Here is a 16411-nt window from a genome sequence, read left to right on the forward strand (position 1 = left end):
AGAGAAAGAGAGTTGAAAGAGCGAATTAGTGACTATGGCATAAGCAAAGATCACAGATAAATAAGAGCACATAGCACATAAGAAGAGTTTTGTAAAAAGTTTTGAAAACTTTTGAAATCTTTTGACAACCCTTTTGTACAGGATCTAGTTCAGTAGAACTTTGATAAAAACAAATTGTTATTTCAAACAACCTGCGCTGATACCAATTGTTGGGTCCCCTGAGCGTTGAAAGGACAGGTGTATGGGGGGAATACACATGTAAGCTATTTTCGAAACAAGGTTACTTAAAACCAACACCTTTGTTCTGAAAGACAGTTTGACTACTTTGAATATGGACGCTTCAGTTGACAAGGGATAACGACTGATACTGAAACAGAGGTTCAGTGGGTGACTTCAGTTAATTGAGCTGGTCAATTAACTTCTGTTGGGAACCTTGTGGAATATCCTAATCCTTGTTTTGATGATACCAAAATTCATAGGTCGTATTTGTAATAGACTAGAATTGTTTTGAACTCAAGTGTTAGAGTTCAGTTCTAGTTTAGCTTGCGGTGTCAAAGACTGAAGAACGAAGGACTGAAGACTGAAGACTGCAGATACCAACTGAAGTATCAGTTGAAGAATCAGTTAGGAACTGATTACTTAATGCGCGCAATGGACTGATACTAAAGTCAAGTATCAGTTAAACATTCCTCCTCGGACTGATCTTCCAACGTTCAGAGGAAGCCACGTACTCACAAAGTACAGTCGCATTAAATGCAGAGATCTCAGGATATCCTTATCTCTGCAGAGGTCATTCCTATCTGGTGGTTACTTTTCAGAGACGTCACATCTCCTGTACGTCCATCAAGAGAGCCGTTTCCACCCAGACAAGGAACCTCGAAGATTGAAGCCTCATCCCGAATTCGAATTGCTCTCCAACGGAAGAAATCTTGATGACGTTCTACGCTAACGGATCTATTCAAGAGTTTTTCTACAAATAGCATTCGAGGATCACTTCAACCTTCACCGATTCAACGACATAAGCTGAAGCTCTGCCGAAATTGCTACTCAGCCTAAAGCTTAACCTCCCCAAAGCTTGAATCGAAGAAGAGAATTCCAAAGCCAAAATCAGTCACTGCTAATTACACATATTCTCTTAGACCTTAGGCAAACCTCTGTTTACCCAGAAGCCAAAGGTCAAACTTGCTTCAAAGAACTTGTTCTTTGTAGTATAGTTGGCACTCGTTCAAACCTCCCTCCCAAAAGAGTGTTTGAGTGATTCAGAGTTCAGGAAGGTACTCTGACTCTGAGTGAGAAGTCTTAGCACGGGTTGTACTGAGCAAGAGAAATCCGACACGAGTGAAGTGTGGGTACTGAAGAAGGGTTTTCTTCAGTGGTACGGTTGTGTGCACCCGGCAAGCACACGGTTTGGTTTGCAGTGCACCTGTTAAGCACTTGCGGAGTGGATTGTTGGTCTGATCAATCAACCGTGGATGTAGGAAAGGGTTTTTTCGAACTACGTAAAAGTCTCTGTGTTATTTACAGCTTTCAGTTTTATATTCTTACTTGTGTTATTTTAATTGATAAACTGAACACTGATTAACTGCAAAGAGAAACCTAAAAACCAACAACATGCTCCACCGAGGCTATTGCGAAACTAAGTTTAATTTCCGCTGCGTATGATATCAGTCTGACTGATCTATCTTCTGATAGTCAGGAAGAGTGTTATCATCTCTGTTTTAGCAAACCCGACTGAAGCCATTACTTGCATTAGTTAAGTTCCAGCAACTTAACTGATAACTCTTTACTGAAGAGCTTTTAGTATCAGTCGTCAACCCTGTTTAGTGAAAACTATTTTCAGTAAAACAGGAGTCTGCGTTTGCGTGTAAAGTTTCGTTTTGATCTCTATCTGAGATCCCTCTGATTGAGGAGTTTAAAAATAGCCCATAGGTGTATTCCCCCCCCCATACACCAATTCGAGACCCTCAGGACCTAACAACTTCCGTCCAAGTAAAGCTTCAGTCGTAAGTAAAACAGAGTAGAGTTACTCATTCAACTGACTATCAAAAGAATGATCAGTTAAACATATAACTCTTGCAGCGGAATATTAAACTTAGTGAAATAGCCTTGAAAGATTTGAGACATTGCCCCCAACATGGTTTCACATAGGAGCAACAAATCATTCTTCTACAATGGTTTGACTAGTCTCACAATGAGCATGGTGGATGCTACAGCCAGAGGATGTATGCTATATTGGGATACCAAAGAGGCTTATAGGGTGATTGAGGAGATAGCCTCAAACAATTACCAAGGGCCAAATGATCGGAGCTCAACAAAGAGGATTGTAGTTGTCAATAAGAAGAGTTATGATGATCTTTTGGAGAAGTTCACAATTCTTCAAAGGCAACATGAACCCAAGAGAAAGACATGAATAATGGCACCAAACAGACACTAGCCGTATCAGCTGTTACTCTTTTCAGTTAGTCAGTATTAGAGAAACAAAGATATGCGCAAATACTGAATATAAAAACAAGTAAGAACACAAGGGATTTTTACGTGGTTCAGAAAACAACGTTCCTACATCCTCGGCCAGATGATTAGTCTGACGATCACTCGCTAGTGCTTACGGGTGCACAACAAACCTAACCACGATGCTTACTGGTGTAACACAAACCTATCTGCAATGCTTACGGGTGCAAAGCAACCTTTATTGAAAGGAAACTCCTTACAACAACCAACTCATTGAGTTGGATTTACACACTTAGCTTGCGGGTGCCAAGGAACCTAACTGTTTAGTTTTCTGGTACTAAACAACCACTGAGCTTGGTCTAAGTCTCAAGCTCGATTACAAACACTCTTCTCGCTCTTTTGAAAATGGGTATTGTAATATACCAACTAGGATTATTGAGTACAGAATCTCAAGTAATCGGTAACTAGACTAGTGACTTATCTAAGTGAAAATCTTAGTTACAATAAGAGAGTTTAAGTAATCAGTGAAACTAATTTTACAATATTTAAATCCTTTCTTCATCGATTTAATGCTTAAGGACTTTTGAGCTCTATTTGATTTTCTGATGTAACTTTTGCATTGAGGATTAAATCGAAATCTTGTCTTCTCTCTCTTCTCTCTCTTTCTGATTGAGAGATCTTCTGAGCTATTTATAGGCGTCTTTGAGAAACAAATCCGTTGGCGGAGATCTTCTTCTTCAAATCCTACCATTGGGAGATAACGTCTCTTTTCTGGCTCAAGTACAAGGACATCTTCTTTTAAAGTCAATGCTTCTGACTTCTTCATTCACTGTGGTGTGTCTTGGAATTTATTCATGTGACCTTTCTTTCTTCAGTCATTCTTGATGAAGTTTCCTTTAGTTAGGAGCTTTTAGTTGAGTCTGCATCTTTCGCGTGTTCTAGACTCATGTGGAGTCTTTTTGTCAAACACTTCTTCAGTCGAGACGATGTCTTCAGTTATTTCAATTTTCTTGATCCTTCAAGCTATACAAAGAACTTAAGACAGTTAGGATCATATGAGCATCATTAGCTAGAGTGTACCTTTAGGTGGTTTTGGTATCAGCAAAACATAAAGGTTTAAATATATCTTTCTTTTCTCAACACATATACATCTTTTGCTCAACATGTGATTGTTGAAGTTGTTGCACATTATTTTGTAAAAATTGTTGTGAGCCAATCAACTCTCTCATCATCTCTTCAAGAGTTTTGCCTTGCTTTTCTTGTGGAGGTGGTGATGTTTGTTGGAATCCTCTCTGATGAGGAGGTCTATAGCTCTGCTGCTGTTGCACTTGATTGCTTTGGTCTCTCCAGCGAAAATTAGGATGATCCCTCCAACTTGGATTGTAAGTGTTCGCATATGGGTCCCTCTTTGGTGGTGGATCAGGGCAGCTATAAAAATTATGAGACGAGTTTACTTGAGCATGGAGATCTTCATCGTTCCCATTGCATTGCAAGCTCGTGTGGCCAAAATTACCACATGCTCCACATGGTTTCTCCGGCTGTCCAACACTCGCCACTTTCTCCACCACAATACTTAGCATTCTTTCCATCCTCCCCAATCTTTCTTCAAACTTGTCCTCAAAATTAGAGGAACTTGTTTTTGTAGCTTTCTTAAGTAAACGAATTGGTTCATCATATTCTCTCGTTACTTCCACCAAGTGTTGAATAAGCTTTTTAGCTTCGCTCACCCTGCAATTCGAAAATCCTCATCTACATGATGAGTTAACAAGATTTTTGGTGTCGACAGTCATTCCTTGGTAGAAATATTGCAACAAGTCACCATCAGAAAATTTATGATTTAGGCAACTATCCACCAATCTCTTGAATCTTGTCCAGTAAGTAGTCAACGACTCATCATATTCTTGTTTGGCTCCACTCATCTCCTTCTTCAATGCATTAGTCTTAGTTGGTGGAAAGAAGTGTTCCAGAAACAACTTCTTCTTTTCAGTCCATGTGGATATGGAGTTTGGCGGAAGACTTGTGAACCAGGAATTCGCCTCTGCCGTCTGAGTGAAAGGAAACACGGCTAGCTTAAATTTTTCATCCACTACTACAAAAGTTTACATACATAACAGTGCATAGATAACGGTTTTTTTCAAAAACCGTTATGTATGAGCGCACTTTTAGGAATAGATAACGGTTTTGCGAAAATCCGTTATCTATGTAGTGTTGTCTAAATGCATAGATAACGGTTTGAACAAATGCGTTATGTTTTTGCGTTATCTATTAGTTGCATACATAACGGTATTACAAAACCGTTGAGCCACCGTTATCTATGACCATCTTTTATAACAGTTATTTATAACGTTAAAGAACCGTTATGTATAAGAGTCATTTACAACGGTTTTTGAACCGTTATGTATGAGCGTCTCTAAAAACTGTTATGTATAATTTTTTTTATTAATTTTTTTAAAATAATATTATATTATCTTATATTATATTAAAAAATAACAAATAAATTATTTATCCTAAAATTTGAATTTATTCCTAGATATAGACTTTGAAAAATAAAAAATTCATAACATGTTTTTTTAATTAACACTTATATAAAATCTAAATTAAAAATCTAAATTAGAAATCTAAATACCATAAATTGAATATTAAAAGTGAAAAAAAAGAAAAAAAAATTAGGAAATTTAGAAATTAACCCCCAAAACTAGAAGCCCTAGTTTTGTTCGTCCTCGCTGTCTCTCTCGACTCTCTCTCTCCCCTCTCGACTCCGCCGCCGGCGCCGCTGCCCCGAGCCAGCCCGTCGCCGCCCACCCTTGTCGCACTGCGTCGCGCCGCTGCCGCCCACCCTCGCTGCGTCTCATCTCCTCCCCAAATCTCTCTCTCTCTTCGCGATCTTTCCCACTTTGAGAGATAGTCGCCGCCGCTGCCGAGGCAAGTTCTGGCCATAGAAGCACGCCCCCCCTCTGTCCTCCCCGGCCGCAGCAACGTTAGCCACCAAGCTCGTCGCACTTCCCTCGTCTCCCTCTTAATCTCCTCTCTCTCTGACTCAAATGCACGCACACCATACCGCGCCTGAAATCCTAGATCCATAATCTTACAACCACCTCCCTGTCGATTCCCATCGACCGCACGGCGGGAAGGCCGCCGCCTCCGAGCGCAGCCCAAAGCCCCCTCTGCTCTCCATACTCCGGCGACAACAGCGGCTCCTTGCCGCTGCCGTGCCCTAGCTTCAATCCGCCGCTGAACTCCCTCTTCCGGCCGCACTACCTGTCCGACCACCACAGCACCAGCCCAGCCGCCTTCGTCGCAGCGCAACACCACCGCGACCCACTCCAGAACCAGCATTATTCGGTAGTCTCCCAATTGATGAATGTTTGATATTAGAAGTATTTAACTTTTGTTTGTTAAGTTTTGAAACATTTTCCTTTTGAATGACATATACAAGATTTGTCTATAGTTTTAATTACTCTGAAGCTTTTATTTGTATTATAATCTGAATCTGTGCCAATTGACCTTTCTTGTGGGATCTATTTTCTTTTCTTTGGATATGATTTCGATGTGCCATTTTCTATCTCTCTCATCCCTTTGTTATTGTATTTAGTTAGGAAGGTTGATGCTATGATTTCAAATTCTCAATGTTCAATACGTAAATAATCTTTACCCTTAGTATTAGGAGCACTCAAATGCAATAAATGATGCTCTTCAATATCCGTTAAAGTATGCCAATTGTTATTTTCAATTTGGTGTCCTTCTAGAGACATAAATAAGGGGTTATATGTATGAAATTATACTTCCAAGCAGGACTGATCAGTTTGTGTTTCTTTTATGTGTGTATGACTTCTAAAAAGCATTTTGTGGTTCTCATTGTTTCATTATTAGTTTACGTGTAATAGATCAATTTATCTAATATATGTTGTTTTGGTTTGTGGTGGAACAGGTTGGTTCCCTGAATGATTTTAGACAACAAGTCCTGCAAGGTACTCCGGAGGCTCAGAAGGGTTTGGATGATATTTCTTTTGATTTTAGACAACAAGTCCTAACAATTGATTCTCTACTCCCATTATTTTCACATAAGCTCTATGTTGTAAGCTCGTCGTGGTTTGAATTTAGTCTAAAGCACTATCTTTGGTTGATGGCATCTCTACTAGCAATTGCTTCTTACTCAAACTTGATTTCTGGTTTTTGAAATCGCATCAGTTTCTCGTCTCTTCTAGGGTGAGCCCAGCTTCCATCTATATGGATTTATTATGTGTATAAGTGCAACTGCAGCGAGAGCCTTCAAGTCAGTGCTTCAGGGGGCTCTTCTTTCCAGTGAAGGGTAAGTAACTAATCATAATATCTGCTAAATATTTTCTTGACTATTGTTTTTGCTTTTCTAAATTTAGTTTAAAGCACTAGATAGAAGTTCATACTCTGAAAGGGCTTTCACCATTCTGATCAGCAAAAGGGCAATACATAGTATTATCAAGTAGATCTCATGTCCTTCCACGGTGATAGAATGATCTCTTGTATTCTTACAGTTGATAGAATCTCTTATGCTTAATGAAATTCCATGACTCGTACCGCCTTGTAGGTGACAAATTGCCGGCATGAGTTCCACCTCCAGTGTATTCTTGAATGGTATGTGCTTATGTATGTAAGAATCTTCGAAGCTCTCTGATCTGCTTTAATGTATTGTCTGTTGTGCCTTTTTCTTCAGTTTAGGTCTATTTAGGTCCGTTGCATGATATTTTTTAGTGTTTTGTTGGATGTTTCTACTTGTGTTTGTAACATGAGTTTGCAGATACAGTTCACAGGTTTCATCAATTGATCTTTAAAAGTTTTTCCTTTGGTCCTAATAATTGGGTTGTAATGCATGTATACAATTCAGAGTGAGGGTCTTAATATCTCCTCTTCCTGGATTGATTAATGGATATGTTTATATCTCCTCTTAACAGGCAAGTTACTCAATACTGATAATGCTACCATTTTTAGTTAGTAATAAGTGAGCAAGCTCATGAGGTTTTGTCTTTTTCTCGTTGAGTCACTTAATGGCTTGCTCGTATGTGGTTCTGATCTCTTATAATTTGTGTTGAGATGCTTATTGCGGCTATTGGGCATCTTTATGCCTTCCCTTACAAAGAGTATGCTGGTGCAAATATAGGCTCAAATCATGGCTGGAGTGATTCAGGTGAGTTTCTATTTTGAGTCTGCAATAAGAGGTAGTTTGTAGTAGCCCCACTGTATTTATACTATTGTTAGTTATATAATTAAGTTCATATATTAGATTTTTCTATAGATATTAAATAGAGAATTTTAGCAAGCCAATCTCTACATAAGATTAATTGATTAAGTAAGAAATATAAATGCAACTTCTATTTTCTTTGATAAATTCCAAATAACCTTTTAATTGGGTTAATAGTTATATTTATTTATTTTTTTTAAAAGAGGCCCAATAATGTTGTTGGGCCAATGATCTTATTGATAACCAAAGCCCAGTGTCTATATATATCAATTCAGTTTCTAAGTGAGCCCAATTCAGTTTCTAAGTGAGCCCAACAGCTGGTATTTGGGTTAATAGATGATAATAATAGGAATCCCAAACCAAGCATATCTGATCCTTGAAGGAACACGTAGCAAACGTGACTCAGCCACTCCCTCAACCGACTCAAAACAGTATAAGAAAAGGAGAGTTGAGCGTGAACCAAATTTTCCCCATTCTGCAAGTTCTAAAACAAAAAAACACCAAGCACACAAGTCATCCCAACGGTGTCCACAACCATTCACGTCAGAGAAGGTAGTTTTCTTTAATTCAGTACAATTATCTCATTGCTAAAACAGTAATCGACAGCAAAGATGAACAATAGTTACATATCTCTAATTCTAATCTCACGAATACAGTTGTTTCTCAATAAGCAATAAAAAGGAAAACAATCATAAAAATAGGATCTTGAGCTGATAAAGGACTGTTGCGCCGGAGACGTCTCAAGCAACGACGACGCCGGTCGATTCCTGAAACAGAAAATAATTTGAGATTTATTAGTTTGTGATGTTTAAACTGAAATAGAAATTAAATCGGAAGTTTGCTGGAATGGGACTTTGAACTGGAAATAAAGGAGAGGGGGGATTAGCAGTAGCAGCAGCAACAGTGGCAAACCATCGCGGCGGAGGCATGGCTGACGGTGGTGACCGTCGGCGCTGCCTGAGCCACGGCACCCGCGGTGGCTGCTGACAGTAGAAAGGGAGAGGGAGATTGAGCGAGAGAGTGAGATAGAGTGTGAGATAGAGACAGATAGCAGAAAGAGAAGGAGAAAGGCAGAACGAGCGATGGAGGAAGAGAGGGGAGAGCAGGGCGGCGGCGACCACCGGCGCTGCACGCGCCGTCGCAGCTCGCAGCGGCCGCCGCAGCCTGACCAGAAGAGAGAGAGAGAGAGATCGAGAAAGGGCAGAGAGAGGGGGGGGGGTTTCGAGAGAGCAGAGAGAGAAGTGGAGAGAGAGATAGGGCTTACCTGAGGACGACGGCGGTGGCGGCGGTGCGACGAGGACGACGGCGGTGGCGGCAGGCTTCGCCGGTGAGATTAATTCCAGAGGGGAATAAGGGAGGTAGAAACCCTAGGAATTAGATTTTATGATTTGGGGATTTAGTTATAGGGAAAAGAGGAAAGAAGGAGGGGGAAGAGAAGAGGCCGGCCTCGCCGCGCCGGAGGCAGCGAGGACCGGCGACACTAGCCGGAGTATAGGGAAGAGAGAGAGACGGTAGGGAGAGAGAGGGGGAAAGCATACCTGCGTAAGAACAAAAAAATGAAGGGGAGAGATAATTAGTTTGAAAGAAAATTCTGGATTTTAATATAACTTTATTCTATTAAAATAGAAAATGGGCAATTGGGCTTAATTTAGTATTTGGACCTACCAATTTCTCATGAGCCTATTCATTTCCTAATAAGCTTAAGTATAATAGATTACTAGTGTATGTACCCGTGCGATGCACGGTATTGAAATTTATAAAATTATACATAAATTATGAAATCTAATTATAAATATAAAGAAAAATATTTTAATAAATAAAATATAATGTATAAAACATTATACCAAAATATTTTAGAGAATAAGTTTTGAAAATTTGTTGGTACACAATATTCTCAGTAGACATACAATTCTCTTCATCATCACAAATAAAATTTTAATACCTCGACGATAAGTACCCTTAATACATCAACATAAAACGTAGATTTTTAAGTTAAAATTTATACCGAAAAAAGATTAATCATGACTTTTATTTAATAAACATAGATTTTTTCAGTGCAAATTCATATGCGAAAGAGGTTAACCATGACTTTATTAGTAAAAATAGATTTTTTAAGTACAAATCTATATACGAAGGAGATTAACCATGACTTTTTATTGATGCTATGTGCATATAACACAATCAATGAAAATTGTCACTGATGAAACCTGAACGATAATCTTTGGATCCAATGGTATAAGTAATAGTTGAGGTATCAAAATATTTTGTCAAATCATTGTGTCTACTCGACAATCTTCTCTTTAGAACATGATGACGTAACTTTGTAATATTCAGTCTCGTTCCATTGCATAAACTCATTGAATGATATGTATTTTAAAAGCATAATTAGAGTCAGCTTTACCAATATATATTTTCAAATTACATATCATTCCATAGAACTTTTAAATTTTATTTAATGTACTTCATCCGTCCGCAACAATAAGTTCTAAGGAAGGGCGACACAAGTATTAAGAAAAGTTAATTGTTTATTTAGTGAGTAGAGAAAAGTTATTAGTATTTTTTTTTTGTCTTATACAATAGAGGCTCACCTATCGGATAATTAAGTGAATAATGACTTGCATTAAAATTTTCTCCATTTTTTTATTATTAAAATTAGGTTAATATACTTTCATTAATAAAATTTGATTTATATATTTTATTTGCATTCATAAGTGATGATTAAAAAGAATATTCTTTCTATATTCCTTATCATACCATTTTTTAGGGTAAATATCATTTTAAACCCCAAACTATTTTCGCACTATCAATTATATCCTGAACTATCGAAAATATTTTTTTAAACCTTGAACTATCAATTTTGTATCAATTGTACCATTCGTTCATTTTTTTAGCTTCAAAAATTTGACGTGGCTCACCGGATACCACAATGTATTTAGAATCATTCTTGTTTTGATCTATATTATATAAAATGACGTGATTATATGCATCACTCATTAAAAATTCAAAGGATGAAAAATGGATAAATGGTACAATTGATACAAAATCGATAGTTTAAGGTTTAAAAAATTATTTTCAATAGTTCAGGATATAATTGATAGTTTTTTTTTTGGTCAGAAGGATATAATTGATAGTGAGAAAATAGTTTGGGGTTTAAAGTGATAGTTACCCCATTTTTTATAATTTTTCAATCATACCTATTATTTTTGTAAATTACATATTATTTCGTAAAACTTTTTAATTAAATAGTTTTAATTTTATTTAATGTATGTAGTTTTTTTTTATTGTTACACTTATCATTTTCAAACCATAGCTATTATAGATAAAGTTAGCTAAATAATATTGATAAAAGTATATCACTAATGCATAATATTTAATAACCCACACAAATTTTTTAAAAAGCAACAACCTATATTTATTATGATAATTTTGGACTCTTAATTAGATTAAATAGCCATGAAATAAAAGCTCAGATTCTTATTAAATCAACACGGCCCATATTTTATCGCCTAAAAAAAACATAGCCCATGTTTTATGAAGTTAATTTAATTTTAACAAATATAAATAAAACTAATTGAAAACAATATAAAAAGCAAAGTGTGAGCAACCCCTATTTTCATATCTGACAAAGTGCAACCGCTTCTTCAATTTCTTCACTTCGTCCACATCTTCTTCCTTCATCGATATCTTCTTCGTTAGACTATCTCCAACCCACAAAATCAAACTTAAATTCTATTTTCAATAAGTGTCACTCCAACCCACAAACTCAAACTCAAACTCAAACTCAAACTCAAAAATATATTCTATATATATTCTTTCACATATTAGCTTTTATACTATTACAATCACACCTATATATTTTTTAACATTACACATGAGACTATCATAACTTTTTTAATTTGATGTTGTAGTATGTCATGTACTTGACATACTCTTTATATTATTGTCACAATTTTTTATTTAATATTGCAATATATAATATAATCTTTATATTGTAGTTATTGTTATTATTATTATTTTGATGTTGAGGTAGTGAAATTTTACAATGAACACTTTTATTTAATTAAATTTTATATAATTAAATGAACATTTTTTATAATCTACATTATCAATCTATATTTTATGTTTCATTGTATAATTAATAAAATAAACTAATCAAATCATTTTTTTGGCGGATGCGTAATTTTTGTATGATATAATTTTTTTTAGGGCTTTGTTGTACAGTGATAAAAACATATTAATAAAACTATCGTGAATTACTTAAAATAATTAAGCCCAACCCTAGCCCAAATTTGATTAGATTCACTCTCGTGCGCCGCTTATTTCTTGTTTCTCTCTTTCATTTTAGTCTCTCTGTCTCTCTCCCTCGCATTGTTCTACTCCGCGGCAGCGCCGCTCTCTGTCTCTCTCTTTCACGTGTCCTGCCTCTCCATGTTGCCGCCCTCGTCGGCTTGCCCCACCCCTTCGTCTCTCAGTCTCCCTCATCTCCTCTTTCGAAGCACCGCTGCCTTCGCCGACTCGCCCAGCCTTATGGGCGACTACTAAAATATTTAGCGGAAACTTCGTCTTCTTCACTTCCTATCGCCTCCTCTGCATACACACGGAACAGAGAAGAAGCATCCTCATTACCTTGGGCCAATTGCTCTTTTCTGCCTAATTTGGGCGAAAGATCTTAGTAAGTATAAAGTTTTGAGTTTTAGTTTTGCTTTTCTTCTAATCTAATCAAGCTTTGAGGGTTTGTTTTTGTATCCCTCTTTGTTTTCTCCTATTTTTATTTCTTCATCAGAAGAAGTCAAAGTAAATTAATAGGCAAATTAATTGGCCGTATGGTTCCTGACTATAAATTTTTGTCCTCCGTCATATATGCAATGTAAGGCCTTCTTTGCAACTACTGCAGTCTGGACATCTGCAACATGCAAAATACTTTATGAAGGAGAAAATACCAGGACACTTAAAACCAATCCTTCTTTTTGTGTATTTATTTCATTTACAATTGTTTATATTGTTGGAACACATAAAAATCCAAACAAATAAAACCCCCTATATCCTTCAATTTCTTTCTCATTTCTTCACGCGGCTTCTTCCTTCTCATCTTTTCTTCTTCAATTATCGCCGGCTTTGGGTGGTGTTGGTGATGGCAGTGGCGGATGGCAAGGCTTTTGGTAAATATGATTTCTATCATATTTATAGAGTAGGCAAACTTGGAAGCTACGTATACTTGCTCTCCAAAACAATCCAGTAGATAATAAAACTGAATATTAATAACTGGTTTCATCAATGCGTTTCAGATTATACATTGGATAATTGGTTGGACTCAATTGGCGGGAAAATGGTCCATACATGGATGTATTGAGCTTTTATATATATATAGATTGTTGGCCTTATTAGTTAGTTAAGTGATGGATTGATTTACTGAATGGGTCCATAATTTACTTAACTATACTAAATTATTATGTTAAATCCAGTAGTTCATGTAAATGAGATTAACTGTTCAGTTGGTTAATTAAAGTGTTCAAACATATAGAATTCTTTTAAGTAGCTATTAATAATTTATTATCCTAAGTATTTATGCATAATTAGACACTAGATTATTGGGAAATCAAGTACTGAAAAGAAAAGGAAATTGGACTTATATCTATTTTAAGTTCATATTTATTTATTAATTAGAATGGGTACCACATTTGAATCTATGTTGGTATTTGTTGATAAGGTTGCCAAATGGCAGTTAGTCTTCAGTCCTTATTTAAAAAAGAATATCCCTTAAGACACACATACGTACTCTTTAAGTTAAATCCATATTAGTTTCTCGTTATTTACTTAGTTAGTTAATTTATACTGAAGGTCATATACAAATGAAGGTGAATCCATAGTTCAGAATCACCTAAATCATCGGACCACGACCAGGTGGGCTTTCTTATATAAAAATTAAAGTTTAGATTATGTTGCAGTTGAATAAAATCTTGCGAACTATTATCATTGCCTATCAATTTTAAGATTTATGTATGATACCTATCTGGCACCAGCAGTTAATCGAATTCGGGTCCTGTTCTATCCAGATGTTAGACAGGATTAGTGTACACAAGGGACCGTGAGCCGGTTAGCGTATCGGCTGATCTAGGACCGTGAGCCGGTTAGCGTATCGGCCGGTCTAGGATCGTGAGCCGATTTAGCGTATCGGCCGGTCTAGGACCGTGAGCCGGTTTAGCATATCGGCCGGTCAGTGACCGTAGAAGGTGGCCACCTTATCGGCACACAGTTATTATTGCAGATATGGTAGAGCACAAAAGAACATAGTCTGATCAGACGAACTTTAGAACAAATAAATGACTAGTGGGTGCAGACTTTTTACTAAAACCTCTGTACGCCATGAGAAAAGGCATGATAATTTACAGCTTTAGTATGCATGTACGTATCTTTGGCTTGTGTCCACTGAGTATTTTATACTCAGCCTTGTATGTATTTATAAACGTGCAGGTTGAGCAGAGACGATGATGAGATGGTGTCGAGCGGTCTTTTGTTTTGTTTGAATGTATATTTCGAGACGCGTGTCTTTAACATGCCTCTCCAGCCAGTCTTCCGCTTCGAACACTTATTTTGTGTAAAGATCACAATAGGTCTTCTCTATTGTGATTCTCTTATGTGAATTACATCTTTGGCTTGTGAAATCCTTTCAAGTTTATAAAGAGTGACTTCTTTATACATTAAAATTTTCTTTCGGTTCAGTGTAAACTTTCGATACGCTTCTAAAAATTAATCACTTTCTTATTCCCGCTTCTTAATTCCCTCCCTTGGTCATGATTCCCCGGATTAACTATCCTTAGTTAAGCCCGGTCGTGACAGAGTGGTATCAAAGCAGTTTTTTGCACTGACCCTCAAATTCTTTCAAGTCAAGTCTAGTTTGATTCGCTAGACTAGTTTTAATTAACTACCAAATACTCGACACCTTCTCGCATCTTGCTCAAAGAATATATAAAGGTAAGAAACTAGTTGATTGAGATAGTACATGGTGTTGGAAAAATATTGATTTCATAGAATGTAGAAATGAATAGAGACAGAGTTGAGTTAGGTGATTATATTCGGGGCTAGCTACTAAGAAGAATAGACACCAGAGGAACGAAGATCTAGTAGCGTGTAACCTCGATACGTTCGTAATGACGAGTTATTGATGAAAGTGAAAGGCGAATGTCACTCCTGAGTGAGAGACATAGGCATGGTCTCTCTTTTCAGGGTCTTAGGCGACGAATTCCTGAAATGACTATTGCCATTTTAGTACAATAATATGATTAACTAAAATTCGGAAGTGATATCATGTGTAATTGCCTTGCAATAGTAAGTCTAAGAATAATTGGATTAATTGTGACCATGAGATTTTAGTTGTGATAGTATAAACGCTCCGAAGCCCTTTTTGACCACAGAGGCATTCATTTTATTAAAATGTCCTGTGATATAGTACGTAGCGTGATAGTATGTTTGACTATTAGAAAGTCATACTATGTACTAGCAATGTACAGAAAGACCTTTCGAGGCAATTTTGGCAATAAGAAGCATAATTGTACGTATATGTTGACTAGATGGGTATTATTTCTTTATGTTAAGCCAATTATGATATGCCAAACTTGCTATACAATAACAGGACAATATTTACTAGATTTGTTTTGTAATTATCAGAATGCCACGAGGTAGACCTAGAAGGGTGATGGAAGAACCAGCAGGACATGATATACTACCACCACCACCACCATTACCACAACATAGGATTAATCGAGGAGTTATTTTTACGCCAAAATCCACCAACGTTTAATGGATCGGGAGATCCGGCTGAAGCTGAAACTTGGATAAGAGCAATGGAACGTATTTTCAATTTTCTTCACTGCACCGAGCAAGAACGTCTGTCTTGCATATCTTTTCAGCTGGTTGGATCAGCTGATTTCTGGTGGGAAACTAAACGAAGAGCTCTTACTCCACTTCAAATGGAAAATTTTACTTGGGAACAATTCAAGGTGGGATTGTATGATAAGTATATTCCTAAAAGCTACCGGAAAAAGAAGGATGCCGAATTTTACAATCTCCGGCAGGGTAAGATGATAGTCACTGAGTATGACAGAATATTTTGTGACTTATCTCGTTACGCACCGACCCAAGTAGATACTGATCAGAAAATGTCAGAGAAATTTTGCAGTGGGTTATGACCTGAGATTAGGATGACCTTAGCCGATCATGAAGGATTGACTTATGCAGATGCGCTCAGTAGAGCATTGGATATAGAAGCCGCTATGCCAACAGAAAGGGTGGTAATACCTATTCCAATGTTTGCACCGGCACCAGCACCAGCACCAGCACCCCCACCAATGCAGTCTCAGAATTTCAAAGGAAAGCGAAAGTGGAATGACACGGGGAATAATCAACCCAATAAAAAGATATGGCAGGGACAGGGACAACCTCAACAACAAGGGTTGGAAAAACCATTTAATTTTGGACCTAGGGAAAATATTCAAGGACAACAAAAAACTCATACTTGTCCAAAATGTAATCGAGTACACTCAGGTGTGTGTAAAGCTGGTAGTGATACTTGTTATACCTGTGGCCAGAGGGGTCACTTTTCAAAATTTTGCCCAACCAAACAACAAGGACCAAGATTCAGACAGAACCAACCAACTCGAGTCCAACCTCTAAGAGCGGTTCAAGGATACCCCCTAACTACAACAGCAACATCAACGACAACCACTGAATCCACAACATCAGCAGCTGATT

At 37.2% G+C, this 16411-nt stretch overlaps 1 long non-coding RNA gene across 1 annotated transcript; it reads right to left on the reverse strand.

Moving 5' to 3' along the window:
* Positions 1-8219: 8219 nt before the first annotated feature.
* Positions 8220-9272, reverse strand: LOC131017870 (uncharacterized). Its single transcript, XR_009099898.1, has 2 exons — positions 8928-9272; positions 8220-8430 (listed from the first exon to the last, which is right to left on the reverse strand). It is a non-coding gene; the product is annotated as an uncharacterized LOC131017870 (long non-coding RNA).
* Positions 9273-16411: the final 7139 nt, after the last annotated feature.

Source organism: Salvia miltiorrhiza, chromosome 3, assembly GCF_028751815.1.
Source record: "Salvia miltiorrhiza cultivar Shanhuang (shh) chromosome 3, IMPLAD_Smil_shh, whole genome shotgun sequence".
NCBI lineage: Eukaryota > Viridiplantae > Streptophyta > Magnoliopsida > Lamiales > Lamiaceae > Salvia > Salvia miltiorrhiza.